Source organism: Ranitomeya variabilis, chromosome 1, assembly GCF_051348905.1.
Source record: "Ranitomeya variabilis isolate aRanVar5 chromosome 1, aRanVar5.hap1, whole genome shotgun sequence".
Classification (NCBI taxonomy): Eukaryota; Metazoa; Chordata; class Amphibia; order Anura; family Dendrobatidae; genus Ranitomeya; species Ranitomeya variabilis.
Genome location: NC_135232.1, coordinates 174,014,201 through 174,031,178, shown reverse-complemented (window position 1 = coordinate 174,031,178; position 16,978 = coordinate 174,014,201). Strand labels below are relative to the sequence as shown.

At 40.4% G+C, this 16,978-nt stretch overlaps 1 protein-coding gene across 5 annotated transcripts in view; it reads left to right on the top strand.

The window, feature by feature from the left end:
- The first annotated feature begins 215 nt into the window (after positions 1-215).
- The window catches only part of SEMA6A (semaphorin 6A), a 282,441-nt gene continuing 265,678 nt past the window's right edge, over positions 216-16,978 (top strand). For all 5 annotated transcript variants that reach the window (XM_077290764.1, XM_077290757.1, XM_077290749.1 and 2 more), the window contains exon 1: positions 216-661. The gene's annotated coding sequence lies outside the window, so the exon portion shown is untranslated. The remainder of the gene's footprint in view (positions 662-16,978) is intronic.

The window sequence follows — 16,978 nt, the reverse complement described above, 5'->3', positions numbered from 1 at the left end:
TGGAAGCTCTTCCTGAACACAGTCATTTATTGGGAGAGAAATTAGTCACTAAGTGAAATGTCCTGTTGTTCTCAGGGATGACTTTGCTAATAATCCATTAGTTACATGGGAATGTTGGTGTGTGCAATGTGTGTAACAATGTGTGTAACACATGGGCAGGGGAGGTGGGGAGGGATCCACTCCAGAGTTTGCCTGCTGCACTGGGTGCCAGTGCCAGTAGCAGAGGAGTGAGGAGCCAGCAGCAGGGAGGAGGCTGGGCTTGTGAGCAGGGAGGCTGAGCTCTTCTCTTCTCCCAAGCCAGTTCAATGAGCCGCCGCCGCCGCCGCAGCCAGTGTGTGTGTGCTGGGGACCAGGAGAGATCGCAGGAGTTTGGGTGACCACTGTGCCCCTCTCTGCCCAGCCTGATGTGACTTGTTCCTGCATGCCACTGACGGAGCCCTCACAGTGGAGTCATTGTGGAATTTGGCTTGGACTAGGAGGAATAGCAGGCTCTGCATAGAGAAGAAAGTGCAGCCTTCAGGAACATTGTGTCACACGTGTAGTAATGACTAAGGATTGCACGGGGGAACCCAGTGGATTGGAGAGATCCCTCTCAGTGGATTACTAATGGGACTGTACATGAGCTAGCCCTGACTCTGCGCTGCTTCTGCATGTTCCTAAGGTAGGCTCTCCTGCCAGTTCTCCATGGCTGGTTGTGACTATTGTGTGTTTCTAGGAATGAATGAAAACAGCAAGGACTATGCTATACACCATCCCCTATCATCTACATAGCGTCCATGCCTAAGATGCCAAATAATCCTATACCTCTCCAGATTTTTGGACCTATAAGTTATGTTAATTCTTTTTATTTATTCCTTTTCTTCATGTTTTGTTAATACGTCCCAAATATTGGTCGTGCCCACGATTTCACGTGCAGTGATGAGTGCCCAGTCCACAGTGGGGGGCACGGGCATCTCTTCTCTATAGATCTCCCCCCTTGTTGGCAGGAGACTGGCTGCTCCCAAAATACAAAGGCAGGGATGGTCTGGCTACATCTTCTTCCTCTTCCATTGTGAGTGAATAGCTTGGAACCAAGCGTGGAAATGCGAGTGTTAAAGAAACTTGTGAGTGGCTCAGGGGTAGCTAATTGCTGCTGAGCGGCTGATTGTGCCCCCTGTCTGGGGGTAAGGGGTGGTGGGCTCTACAGCAGCGCAGACCCTCCAGCACTTATGCTGTGGCAAGCCCCTCACACAGGGCACAATCTTCCCCCATCCTAGTCCCATTGCTTTTCCTCATACATTCCCTGATCATGGACGTGCCAGGCTTTACCCTAAACCTGTGTGTTGGGAAGTTAAATGAATGAGTGTTTAGCCCTGGCACACCCACCCATGCATCTGCCTCATTCTAGTGCAGCTCATATTATCAACCATCGCAATTAAAAGGCAACTTTGTGCCAGGCAGACATAATCCAGTCAGCCTAGAAAAATCTGATTATTACATAATATAATAATATTGTGTGCATCCTAAAACCAGGTCATCTGCAGTGCACTGGGGCTCTGACCAGGGAATGTGTGTGCAGGAACTTTGTATGTTCCCCATGGTCTGGTGGGTTTCCACAGGGTCATCCAGAAACATGCCATAGTGTCTTATCATACTGTCCAGTGTTCCAAATGTAGAATTTAGGTTTTGTGGGTGAACACTCCATTCCCTGTGCATAGGTGCAGAATATGATCATGCTATATCAATTCCAAAGATAGGTAAAATGCCAGTGAGGGGCTGTCAGGTGCATCCAGTGCCCACATGCTTGATGTCCAAGTGCAGGGTAGCTGATGCTTGGCTTTCCCATGTGTATGAGGGGCAGTCGGCTGAGAGTAATGCTCTCTAAGTGCTCTGGCTGTAAATTTGGAGGGAGCAATGGGAACCTGGCTGCAAATCCCCCCATGTGTTGTTTTTCCCGACTGCCTTCTGGAGCCTGGTTATGCCTGGTGCATTTGGGGTAATGGAGCAGAAAGTCAGGGAGCTGGTGGGCTGCTGCCCTCCCATGGGGGCCCTAAGGCAAAATGAGATCATTACTATCAAATGCAGGATGGCATTGGGGAAAGAATGGGTAACCCTATGTAATAAAATGCTGCAAGCACAGTTACTCCCATATCATGCCTTAGTGCCAAGCACGCACCCACTGTCAGTAATGCCATGCTAATTTTGTATTGGATTCTGTAGCATGCTTCGATTTGTGGTGTAATGTAAGCTAGGAAGGCTATTATTCATTGGTACTGCTGGGCAGTGAAATGGTGGCAATCCAAATATTGATGCTTAATGAAGGAATCTAGACAAATGGCTTTACTCCAGCGCCTACAGAGGAATAGGGACATTATTGATTGCATTACCATGGATTTTGTCTTTTAGTCAGTTGCTAAAGTAGAAAACACACGTGGTGCCTTGAAGATACAAAAAAGGTTAATTGTGCAAAACCTCTGTGTCTGCTGTATGTCTGCGGTAGCTAGTAATCTGGACACCCAGTGGTTTCACTGCTCCTAGGAAGTCAATTGTGCCCACAGCAGAGAAAGTCGTAATGGCAATACAATAGAAAAGTGCTTATTTCCCTTAAGTGTGCTTCTGTTTTTTACCGCTCTGTCAGGAGTCATTTCTTTATTGCTTTGGGAAGGTTTGATTTGTCTTTCCCATTTCCAAACTATCAAGCATGTAAAATAAAGAAGGCTCTGTTTAAATCTCATCTGGATCAATGCTTTGCACTTAATACCCATGTGGCCATTTCAGTCCTCTCTTTCTTTATTATTGAACTTGGATTGAAAGCATATTTTGCAGTGTTGTTGGTATAAAGGGAAAGCCCAGGCACTGATGATAAAATATTAATAGCATGTATAATGCAGGAATAAAGTGTTTACTGTATGTTTATTACAGGGCAGTCCGCTAAACTAGAAAGGGCATACCAATATAACTGCCTGGTTACCCCTTCCTGTGCTGCTTTCTGTTCTCTCCCAGCTCAAGTGCTATAAAAGTCAATAATTAACTTTAACCAGACAGAACTGTGTCTCCAATCTTCAGAGGTAGATGCCATGATTAGGGTTTATCTGGAAGTTGGGGTCTTGTGCAGTTTTCATTCTCATGTGAAGTGTAGGCAATGTTTCTATTGTGAATATTGTCCTTTTGTACTTTATCTGTTTTATATATTTATTGTTATATGGTTTATTATTATTACTTTAATGTTATTTAACTGGTGCCAACATATCTGACTCCAGAAGTGATTGCCCTCTTTTCAATGTAACATTATACCTAGAGTTCTCAAACAACATAAAGTCAAGAAAAGTAACTTTAATGTGACCTAAAAGTTCACCGGTTTGTTTGGAAACCTCTTATCTCTAGTATTGCCTGCTCTGTAATCAGCGCATGCAATGTTTTCACAGCTAAATCCGAGTGGACCTGAGGGTTCTGCTGACAATCTGCTAGAAAGGTTTCATTGAGTAGATGTCTGTATAAATGATCACACAGGGGTATTGACCGCTGTTTAGGAGAAAACCTGTCTACGCGGGGTTTAAGCGTTGCACCCCCCAAGGAAGTCTTCCAGTTGGGACCACAGCCTGCCGGTCACAAGTCTCCAGGCCACTAAGATTGTTTAGGTTTGATCGGTTGAGTGATAAAACTTAAGAAAGCTCTTCAGGATGAGAGCAAGATGAAATGTATATCTGTGTATATGTATTCTTTTAGGATTTGCATGGATTTGCAATACATAGCTACTTAAAGATAAAAGCAGACCATGGCTCTTTCCTGAGCTGGTAATTGATGTGTGGGAGACTTTCTGCTAAATTCATTTAGTGGACGGCGGTCTTTTAGGTTTAGTAGGTGCCTATATTGCAAAAGCAGTCAGCGTGGATATCCTGTGTTCTATCCAATAATGCATTTGTATTAATGAGAGCAGATTTGTTTGTTTGGTTTATTGAAATTGTAAAAGTAACTTCAATGTCAGCCCTAAAATGACATATAAATGGGGCAGTGTAGACAGAGACGTTGACTGCCGCCCTGTTTTCCTACCCTTTGTTTGTCTGTCATTCATCATTATATCAAAGAGAGAATTTATTTCATGGTAACACTTCACTGGAAACAGGCCATGTTGGAAGCAGATGAGAAAATACAACACCCAACCTGATTTTATTGTCTGTTCTGGTTTTAAAAGACACCGCATGGGACTGGGACGGCAGCCCCTATAATTTTATATCTTTTCACTTTCAATTACAGATAATTGATAAGAAGGCAATATCTGTGCCCAGCAGCAATGCCTACAGCTGATTTGACTTGTTTCAGCATTGTGTACCAGCAAACAAAGCCTATAGAATGAACTGTAGGTTTTACCCATTGAGTTGTCTGTGGCTCCCCTGTTGGCCACACAGTGATTTTGCAGTGATGGATTACTCTTCACTCCATTTCATCAAGCTATTTCTCAACACTATTCCTTTTGTGCTAACTTTGTACACCTTTTAGTTAAACAATGGCTGTAATCGGTAATTAAGTTGTTTCATTAGGTATTACATGTGAGTCCATTGTCCTGTCTAGTTAATGAATCAGTGAGTGTTTGATTGGTTTTCATCGCTGAGTCCAGAGCATTTTTTTCCGTCTTGCTCTATTTCTGTTGGCAGCTAAATTAGTTAGTTAATTGGTAAACTCGGTGGTCTTCTTATGGATCAGGAACCCCTTATTTGAATAACTGTGAACACATGCATTCCCTTTAAATAGCAAATACCAGAATAAGCGGATAGACCGCCATACATTGCTGACATCCTCATTCATTATTAGAAGTGTCAATTTGACCAATCAAGGCATAATCCTACTTTGGACTGATTATTGCAGAAAATATCCAGATTAAAGCAGCCATACTGAAGCCTCTGGAGCATTAAGTGTTGTCGTACAGAGTACATATTTAACTTTTTTTCCTTTTATATTTTTGGTCAAATACAGTCTGTAGTATATAAAGGAATTCCAATATCTCTCATTCATAACAAAATATTTTTGCTACTGTGATACAATGTCAATGAAGCAGTCATTCCATTAACTGATTCCAATCTACCAGTTCTGCTGGATTGGAGGATGTGTGTGTATATATATATATATATATATATATATATATATATATATATATATATATATATATATATATATATTACTAGATGGTGGCCCGATTCTAACGCATCGGGTATTCTAGAATATGCATGTTCAAGTAGTATATTGCCCAGCCACGTAGTATATTGCCCAGTGATGTAGTATATTGCCCAGTAACGTAGTATATTGCCCAGCCACGTAGTGTATTGCCCAGTAACGTAGTATATTGCCCAACCACGTAGTATATTGGCCAGCCACGTAGTATATTGCCCGGCCACGTAGTATATTGCCCAGTCACGTAGTATATTACCCAGCCACGTAGTATATTGCCCAGTCACATAGTATATTGCCCAGCCACGTAGTATATTGCCCAGTCACATAGTATATTGCCCAGTAACATAGTATATTGCCCAGTGACATAGTATATTGGCCAGTCACGCAGTATATTGCCCAGCTACGTAGTTTATTGCCCAGCCACGTAGTATATTGCCCAGTGACGTAGTATATTGGCCAGTCACGTAGTATATTGCCCAGCCACGTAGTATATTGCCCAGCAACGTAGTATATTGGCCAGCCACGTAGTATATTGCACAGCCATGTAGTATGTAGTATATTGGTCAGCCATGTAGTATATTGCCCAGTAATGTAGTATATTGGCCAGTGACATAAAATAAAAAATAAACATATACTCACCTTAGTCCTGGCTCCTGTGTACGGTGCACGCGGCAGCTTCCAGTCCCAGGGTTGGTATGACTATCAGCGCAGGACCTGTGATGACGTCACGGTCACATGACCGTGATGTCATGGCAGGTCCTTCTCACGCAGGCTCGCAGGCCCTGTCATGATGTCGCAGTCACATGACCGTGACGTCATGGCAGGTCCTTCTCCCATAGCATCCTTAGCACCGGAACCTGCCGGCGGACAGGACGCGACGTCAGAGGGTGAGAATAACGGGTTTTTTTTAATTATTATTATTTGTAACATTAGATCGTTTTACTATTGATGCAGCATATGCAGCATCAATAGTAAAAACTTGGTCACACAGGGTTAATAGCTGCGTAACCGGAGTGCGTTACACCACGCTCCGGTAACGCTGGCATTAACCCTGTGTGAGGGCTGACTGGATGACTGGGGGGGAGTATGGAGCAGGCACTGACTGCGGGGAGGAAAAAGCGGCCATATTGCCGCCAGACTGTGGCGGTCGCTGATTGGTTGTGGGCGTTTTGCCACAACCAATCAGCGACTTGGATTCCATGACAGACAGAGGCCGCGACCAATGAATATCCGTGACAGACAGAAGGACAGACAGACGGAAGTGAGCCTTAGACAATTATATAGTAGGAAGGATAATATTCTGTACATGGAGGTTAGCCTTCCGTGTTCCTACCTTAGATGAGAAGTAATAGAATCTCTAGGACATTTGTTGCTTTATATCAGACTGGCTATTTTAATGCAGACATCTTTTACCATCCAGGATAAAGAACATAAGGGGTTCATGACCACTTACCTTATTAATGGCTAGTTTCACTGTCGACACACATTGAAGGGAGCTAGCCTTTCAATGTAGCAGTGATAAGTTGGATTTTTTTATGATGATCAAATAGAAAGAAATAACTCATAAAATGCCCAAAAAGAGCAATTCTAGGCTGTGAGTCTTGGATCAGAGCATTCGTATGTGGCTAGAAGAGTAGCTTTTACACATTACTAAAGTGGCTATTAGGAGACTTGCCATTTATGAAGGCTCATAATTGACTAATTGGGTAATTTTAATCACATATACCTATATGCTATGGAACATATAGGCCAACATATTTTTGTATTTTTGTTAATATGCAACCAGTTTGTATTCTGTGGTTATTTCATTATTGGCAAGGTGTTGTAAACTGATAGCGTTGGCCCTGTGCTGGCCACTAGAGGCACTGTGTAGTTCCTGCACTGTTCAATAGGTTACAAAACCTTCAATTACATATTAACTGTTAAATATATTTTATTTAAAGCAATAGCTGCAAATAATAGCTCTTTGTAATATTCTGCAGCAAGCAGCAGAAAAAGTATCAAATATCATTTTCTTTAAATAATGGTAAATGTCAAATTTCTCATACCAGATTCTGGTTTAATCTTTTGCAAATTGACATTCTATTATATGCTGTAATTTATGTTCTAGTAGATTTGCATTCATGCATTAAAAGCTTCAGTCTTCATTAATTTTAAATAAGACGTAAAAGACCCTCCAGCGATGAAGGCCTGGCATCCGGCACTGCGTGCCTCCTAGTACAGCAGCCCATGGATTTGTACGGAGTGGCATAAGTAGGATCAGTGGGCAGCAGGAGAACTCCATTCATCATAGCTCCGGCCTTGTCGTCATACCTCGGTAATTACCAGAACAAAGGAGTAATTGACTTTGTGGTTTCTGTTTTTCCACAATAAACTTGCAGGTTTTGGTATGTATTTCTGATTTATCGATTGCTGAGATCCTTGATTGCAGCTGACATTGCTTCACATGCTTTGCTCTTTAGTTAATTCTTCAGATGATGGCCTATCTAGATGGTATGCCTGATCTTCATCTATTAATCATGGAAACTGCTTTCTTATGCGGTTGCCATAGCGTCGGTGCCTCAGATAGTGTTGGGGTGCCTTGGGGAAGGCTCTCGGTATAGCAGGACTTGCAAGCCTTGCAGTTATTTTGGCAGTAGCAGAGCTTGAAAAGAACAGAGAGCAGGATCCAACATTATTCAGTATTGGATTAAAAGAGGCAACTCCTAGATGTGTCTCTGTGGACCTTGTTATGTGAACATCCAGCTGATATGTATTTTTCTGGGATATTTTTTTCTCTTTGTTCTTGCGAAATGAAAAAGGAAACACGGTTCAGAGAGTAGAGGTGACTTTAATCTATCAGCAAGAACAGGGAGTGTGTTTTATCACTCCCAGTGATAAATGTCCAGGCTAATGACAGAATTTAGGCCTCGCAAGGAAATTTGACCACTTTTGTTGGGTAAACAGATTACAGTCGAAGCTCTGTTATTCATCTGCTCTGTGTTTACTCTGAGAATCCAAAAGAAGAGTCTTGTGATGCTTTTTTTTATTTAATTTTTTTTTATTCAGTCCTTTCCCAAGACTGCTGCACAACAACAGGGTAGAAATAGTTAATTTAATCCTTGACTGATCTTACCCATTATTTTACATGAATGACGCTCATACACAAGCTAGTTAATCTAGTTATTATCTTCTTAAGTCCGGGCATTAACTGGTGTGACACATACCATAATATCCACTGAGAAATTAAATAATTTGCCTTTGCTTTTTTTCTTCATGGCGGTCATGAAACATGGTTTTCCTATATTTTGATCTCCTTGGCCATGTGTGTAGAGATATATATTAATGAATTCACCCCCTGCGGCAAGCAGCTTGCCATCTGCTCCCATTTCAGAGACCTTTACTTAAATGGGTAACGTCAGTCACTCCAGGTGTAATCGGTATGGATCCCATTGTTTTTTCTCTTTCTTTAGGATGTTCCTTTAGGTGACTGGCCTTATCTGCCAGAAGGATGAAATTACATAGGGAAAGAAGCCTATTGCTCATTCATTCAATAACTGCTTAGACACTCTCCATTACCAAAGAGACAGGGTTGAGTGCCGTTATAGAAGTATAAAATGGAGGCTGTAATCCTACCTCCTAGGTCTTCATGTGAACCATACCCATAGTTAAATCATCCATGAACAACATTTAACTATTCTATTATTTACATATGTTTCGGAGTAACTAATTTTCCTCGTACCATGTCTATTTAAATAGTCTTCCTCCCGAAAAACATGTGGCTCGTAACACGTATCTCCTATTTCAAGTCTTATGGCGAGGAACACTTTGTATACAGTGAGTATTGAATAGATGTTTATTGGTCCTTAGTGCAGTGCTTCTTTAGACTAATGGAAGTGCCAGGCCTAATGTTAGATCGCTCAAGGTTATGGATGTCACGGTGTAAATACCAAGAATCTGAGATTTTTCAAAGAAAGAGTCAAAACCTCTCAGCCATTTCCTAAATCCTTTTTTTTGCTGACATTGAATGCAATACATTCTCATCAACAATATAAGGCAATTAAATATGTTAATTTACTGTATTGGGATGCATGACAGCAAATGTAGAATATATCCTGGTTTCATGAGCTCCTGAGTTAAGAGGGACCAAAAATGGGAGACTGTTAGGAGGACATTTATAAGAACATATAATTTTTTTTAAAGGTAGACCTCCTACAAGAAAAGGTTCATCCTGTTGTGAAAGACTGATTCACACATCCATGTGTTGCGTTCTGTACTCCATAGATCTCATGACCCAAACTTGACACCCTCATATATGACTGTGTCTGTCGAGTTTGGGTCACACGTGAATGTGTGAATGCAGTATACTTGGGTCACAAAGGAAAAATCTGTAAATTTGTGCCATTCAAGAATTTGTTCACTTTATTCAAGAAATAAAAAAATGTGTTGGGGACAAGATTTTATGGCTCTTATTAATATACAAGAATTACCAGATCTCCTCCTGCTCTTGTTGGTGTAGCCTTCCTCACAGCTCTCCTTTTGATCAGGGTCATTTAGATGTTTTGGGTTGTCATTATGATTTAAAAAGAGAAAACACAGTAGTTTGACAATGAATGGCTTCACCCAACCGCTAACCGTGAGTGGAGAAAAAGTTTTGGTGTTATCATTCATATTCTCTGGAAAAAAAGGCCAAGAAAGCAAAAATTCTGCCGGGGTATGTAAACCTTTGAGCACAACTGTATGTGCCTCCTGTAGGACTGATTCTGCAAGTAAATATATATGATTCTTTTCTATTTTTTATAGACACATGGGCATTTAAGAAAAAGTTGTCCAGCAATGGACAACCCCTTTAAGGAATGTTCTGTATATTTCATCTGCATTCATTTGCACAAAGTTTCTAGTTCTTGACAAGGTGTTCAAGGGTATTTCTTACCAGTTAATTAAGCAAAATGGTGATTGGAGTGATAGGTTGAGGTGCGTTGTTATGGAGTATTCTGTTCTAAGGACAAAACAGGAAACACTATCCATACGGCATGCTGAATTACTTATGTTGTATTTTTCACCTAAGCGATCATTTACAAGTGGTTCAAATCTTATTTCCACTCTTTAGATTTTTTTTCTTTTTAATTGCATTGTATTCTACTTTACTTTTAGAGTTCCATTCAGGAAAACAACATGGCCTTTTACTTTTAAAGGTGGATTTTAATTGCAATCTTTCACTTGGTAAATCATATGCTTTTGTTTGTTGTCTGAATGTTATTCCAGCACTCACCGGCGAGCCTGTCGATAAATATTGAATTAGTAGTTTGAACTCTATATGCAGAAAACAAGTGATTGACTGTGAAATGACATATTCTGGCTTCACAAACAGCGTGCATGGGAGAAACTTGTTATTTTATGGTATTGTGCCTCAGTAGTATAGGACAGGCCAAATATGGAAATTCTTGGAAATGTGAATGTAAAATAAACTATTCATTTTTATCACTTTGTAAGTACACAGCTTAGGAAATGAGCCAGTGAGAGATTCTCAAATATGTATGTAAATGTTTTTGGAGATACGACAAAGTAGTGTGAATGGAAGAAGAGATTTTTTTTCTGGACTTCCTTCACTAATCTTATTGAAGAATGCTTCAGTCAGCCATGGCAGACTGCAGTGGTTGCTTATGTGGAATAATAGACATGAATATTAATAAGATATCTTTTTAGAGTTTTAGATTTGCTCTCTTAAAACTGGTTTAATTCGTTCGACATTTAGGGCCCCGTCTCACATAGCGATTTACCAACGATCACGACCAGCGATATGACCTGGCCGTGATCGTTGGTAAGTCGCTGTGTGGTCGCTGGGGAGCTGTCACACAGACAGCTCTCTCCAGCGACCAACGATCAGGGGAACGACTTCGGCATCGTTGAAACTGTCTTCAACGATGCCGAAGTCCCCCTGCAGCACCCGGGTAACCAGGGTAAACATCGGGTTACTAAGCGCAGGGCCGCGCTTAGTAACCCGATGTTTACCCTGGTTACCAAAAAAAACAAACAGTACATACTCGCCTTTCGGTGTCCAGGTCCCTTGCCGTCTGCTTCCTGCTCTGACTGAGCCGCCGTACACTGAGAGCAGAGCGCAGCGGTGACGTCACTGCTGTGCTCTCACTTCTCACTGTACGGCCGGGAGTCAGTGAGAGCAGGAAGCAGACGCCAAGGGACCTGACGGACATCAGAAGGCGAGTATGTACTGTTTGTTTTTTTTTACATTTACGCTGGTAACCAGGGTAAACATCGGGTTACTAAGCGCGGCCCTGCGCTTAGTAACCCGATGTTTACCCTGGTTACCAGTGAAGACATCGCTGGATCGGTGTCACACACACCGATTCAGCGATGTCAGCGGGGCCTCAACGACCAAAAAAAGGTCCAGGCCATTCTGACACGACCAGCGATCTCGCAGCAGGGGCCTGATCGCTGGTACGTGTCACACATAGCGAGATCGCTATGGAGGTCGCTGTTGCGTCACAAAACTAGTGACTCAGCAGCGATCTCGCTAGCGATCTCGCTATGTGAGACGGGGGCTTTAGGTTCCGAGTATGGACCGTAATGTTAGGACCAGTTGCAGGTCTCCTGGCCCAAAATCAACAGCCTTATCTAAGATTTGAAGGCTCTGGAGTAATAAATCTACATGTTGTCAACAGAGTGTGCACAATAGGCTGATACCTTATGGAGGGAGAGTGGGAAAGTGCTGGTTATGCTCACTGGTGGAGATGCGGCAGGCTATGTAGACATGAAGAAAAACAGCTGCTGCTGCCCCATGGCTGGTGGATAAATTCTCCAGGAGATTTTGGATCCAGTTGGATGAAACACATAAGATGTGCTGTGCTGTTGGAGTAAACTGATTCTTCAACAATGATGATTAAAAGGTTTTTTATTCACAACACGTTTCAACGGCGCTACATGGTGGAAATGCGTTTTGAATAAAAAAAACCTTTTTATCATCATTGTTAAAGAATCGATTTACTCCAGCAGCATAGCCAGCCTTACATGTTTCAAACAATTAAATGCAGTAGAGGTTATATTAGGAGATACGTGGCCGTTGGGACATTGAACTTCATATGTGGACCATGAATGTCAGACATCTAACACCCGACTGACTGTTACCGTTAAAATTAGTTGCTCCTTAAACTTTTAAGTAGGCTATGTAAAATTATAAAAAAACTCGATTGGCTAATTATAGTGTATACTTCTGGTGGAAATAGAGCAAACTGTGTCTACAATCCTTTTGATCACTGCAACCTATTTCACATACATATACTGTAGTTCTTCAACTACATTCATATTAGACTACATTGACAGTGTTATCAATATGGAATGCAGAGCATATTCGGGAGGGAATGAGATTCGTCAAAGTAGATTTTATTAAAAATTCCTGTTACTCCTGCGTCCATCCACTTGTTGGCACTGAAGGTGTTTTGTGACAAGAAGTATTTCATGTCAGGTTTCTTAGACATGTCAAAGTAGATAAATGCTTCCATATGTCACAGTTACTTCAATATAGTATGAACTCTGATGTGCGGCCACCACTCCATCAATTAATATATATAATATTGTATCCTGTTCGCCATTAACCTCCGGATCAATGGCGTTCTCTGCAGTTGGATCCCCACAGAGTTGACTTGTATGACATCAGAAAACCTATTTAGGTCCAACGAGCAGTTAGAAGTCTTTTCAACTCTTTATCATTGGGGGATACAATGTTTCTTCCTTAAAGTGGTTTAAGTTACTCTTATAGTATTTTTCTTCAATCAATATAATATTGTATGGCAATGCATGTATTATTTGTAACATTGGACATTGTAGATATATATTGGCTTATACTATATTACGCCTTCACACATAATGCTTCTGCACTTACCATTGCAAATCTGGAGGCTTCAAAAGAAAGTGCAATATTTTAAAAGCAATAAAATGGGATAATGTGGCTTTTATTGTGACTAGCTACTCTAGAATCCCAGACGCCAAAACTCTTTGGGGAGTAGTCTCGTACTTTTAAGCACCACAGCAGTGTTTCATCTCGCCGTCTGACTTTACCATAGCCTGCAATTAGCACCCAAACCTCAGCTACTATGAAAGGAGAACATGTGCTGACTTATTCTGCTCACTGTGCAATGTATGAATGAACTAACCTCGGAAAATGGATCTGCCTTGGTCATGTTACAAAGATAGCAGAGCTGACCAAATCATCGTCTTGGCAGGGCAGCGTTATGTGTGAGCCCTTTTCCTCAGTATCCTCCTTAACAGTTATACATTAAATATGTATGTGGTTGTGTGGCGTACAATGCAACCCTTTATTTTCCAGGCTCTACCCATTGAGTGATCTAAGTACTGTAATGTAGAGCTAGTCGTGCAAATAGGACAACTGCAACCAAATGGCCGACAAAATGTTTTTGTGGGGGGGGGGGTGACAACGAAAGTGGATAGAATAATCAATCATCCTATAAAGAGGTGACATCCCAGGATATAAACTGGCAACGGAGTAATTTATATGGCATACATATTGCAAACACTGTGAGAATCAGCCAATAACATGGTATTCTTCAGTTACTTCATATTCTTCCACTGCTTTCCACTCTGTCTTTGCAATCAAGGAAAGTAGTCCTGTTTCCATCAACAAATTCATACCTAAGAGAAATGACACACTTTGGGGGCTATTTTCCCTATAGCTATGCCAACACAGTAAAACATATTTGCTAAAACTGGTCTCTTAGAAGGGCAGTCAAATAAGATGCCAAGGATACATAGTATATGATGGAACATTAGATCTGTCATATTTGGTCCAGATAAATGGGTAGTCTTTCTCAAAGAGGTGATCTTTTGGAGAAGGTTCACTGTATCAGCTAAGGGCATATCCTCACAGTTCCCATTTAATTCAGCTATATTGCTAAAAGAAAAACTTAAAGGACCTGTCAAGTGCCATAAATGTCATTTTTAGCTGGTGTAATTGCAGCTGTTTTGCTCAATCTGGTGCTGTTTCTCATTTGCTCCTGTGCCTCCGCATTCCCAAGATATGCCCCCCATTTTCCTTATATGTATAATTAGTCGTGTTCTCCAAGTGGGTGTAGGCCTTAACTCTTCTCTGTTGGTCTCTTTATGAGTTTGCTGTAAAGACCAAATTTATATACATGGACATCTATATTTCCTTTAGTGATTACTGGACGTGTCAACCTACAGTACAAAAGAAAGCCTTAGGTGCCCACCTACGCATGTATTAAAATCAATAATTGTTTTATTAGTCAAATACAACAAAAAGACATATATGTATTAAAATAAATGAACTAGGTCTTCAAAGAGAGAAATGTGTATCAATGCAATGAATTTGCTACTCGTAGTAAAGTCAAATGCCAATATGTTTAAAGTAAAGTGCAAGTGCAACCAAAAAGGTAGACAATTATACAGCAATAATTGATGACAATCCTCATGTTATGGTTAACTGGACCTATATATTGCATGGTTATTTTAACTGGACCTATATATCGCAGTACTATATAATACTCCCTTATACTATAACCATATGCCAGTACATACAAAAATAAAATGCTAATGCAACTAGGGAGGTAGATAATCATATGAAAATCTCTGTCAAAGATCTAGTTACTGCTTACCCATGTTGTATGCAACGTGGGATACACTCAATGTGCCCCGACGCACGTTTAGCTATTAACAAGTTTTTCAGGGGGATGTACTCTAATCTTCTCTCCTGCCTATGTCCTTTTATGATCCATGTAAGTGTTATGGCATCTGATTGGTGCATGAAGCATCAGCCCTATGTCACAAGTGCAGCAAGTTCCGTCACTCACCTCTTGATGACAGTGACACACACTGGAGGCAGTAGAGGCCTTTACAAATGCAGTAAGACATAAGGGCTAGTGCGCATTCAATTTTTATGAAGTCCATAGAGAGGGCCACAATATAATAGTCTAAAAGAGGGTTACATTTTAAAAACTAGCTACATCTATTGAAATAAAGTTAAAAGTGCAATGTGCTAATGTTGATGCTAATAATGATGATATATATAAAGCGATGATAGTGAAAATAAATATGATATAGAGACCTATTCATATATTATACATAACAATAATTGCCGACTATACAGTGCATTATATTGTATAAATGACAATAACATTACCCATACATGTAAAAAATACATAATATAAAGAAATAATTAATACCTAAATATAATTTAATTAACTGTGAAGTGTATGCTAAAAAGTGAAATGGAAATAATTAAATATACATTCTATTAACAAATAGGAAAAAAATAAAAAAAAGTATGAAAAATTAAATATAAATGTATGAAAAAATAAATGATGCATTAAAAATAATAAAAAAAAATACAGATACAAAATAAGGATGTCTTCCTATATATTCAGCTCCTCTACAATGAAAAGCCATGGAGAAAATAATAGAAGGGCACAGACAGTTCCAATTCATACTAAAAAAAAAAATAAAGGAGACACTAGATAATTTAAATTAAATCAGAGATCTCATAGAAAAGGAACAAAGCTCAGTTAAAAAGTTCTCATTTAACCACCAAGTGACATAGTCCCCAGTTTGACAGTCCACTTTGATTGAAGTTGGGCCAAAACTTTCTTCACGTCACCCCCTCTGATACCACAATGTACCTGGTTGATTCACAGGACCTTTAGGAATAAGGGGTTCAGAGACATTAAACATCTTAAAGTGCTTAGGTAAGGTCCTTAGCAAGGAAACATCCTCCACCCATTTTGCCATAATGTCTCTGACATGTACACTTGTGCGAACATGCAATTCTCCTGAGATTAAACCTGCATAAATCTTTGAGCTGGAGCACATAACATAGTGAATTACATGCTTAGTATTGCATGATATGAAGCTTTTCATTTTAAGTTCCTTAACTCCATCTGCTGTCAGAAAGGAGGACGCTCTTATGATATTACAAGCTAGGAAGCCACCGCATGGATAATACCACCCCCACTTTTGTTCCTGAGATCCAAAATAGTTCTTAGTTTTATCTACATAATGGCTTTGTACTATGTGATCCTTAAGGTTTTTTCTCCTCCATACTGTCATTAGTGGTTCTTCAGAAAGCTCAGTGGCCAAAATGGGGCAGTTTTTAAGACCAACCAATGTTTAGTCATCATGTCTTGAATCACTTCCCACTCACAGTTTAAAGTTGAGATGAATCGAGTTTTAAAAGTAGATTTAGTCATCTGTTTTGGAGGATTTAAAAATTGGTCATATGGTGTGGCTCTAGCTCTATAGTAGCCTTTTTAAATTATCCTAAAGCTATATCCTCTATCCAAAAACTATTCCTTCAAATCTTTTGCTTGTTCTTCAAACATATTCATAGTTGAACAAGTACGGGTTGCCCTCAAAACCTTGCCAACAAGAATAGCTCTTATCAAGGAATGCATGTGGGTAGAAGTAAAGTGAAGTAGTGAATTTACAGAGGTCTCTTTTCAGAGGATGTCTAAATTAATCTGACCATCATCTCCAACATTAATTAAGATGTTTAAGAAATTCATATTTATTGTATGCCACCTATGGGTAAGTTTTATTTTCAGGGGATTTATATTAAACTCCTGCATGAACAGCCAGAGCCTTGCCGAATAATAAGTAGATCATCAATATAACGAAACCAGCACTCCACATGGTAAGCGGCGTGAGACCAGTCGCCATGGAAAACCGGCCCCTCCCAATAAAAAAAAGCATGTAAGCATATGATGGGGTGCAGGCAGTGCCCATGGCAGTACCCTGTGTCTGTAAATTGATTACTGGATGTAGATGTACATTCCCGAGATATGATCCTTTCTTTCGTGTATATAAATTTGGT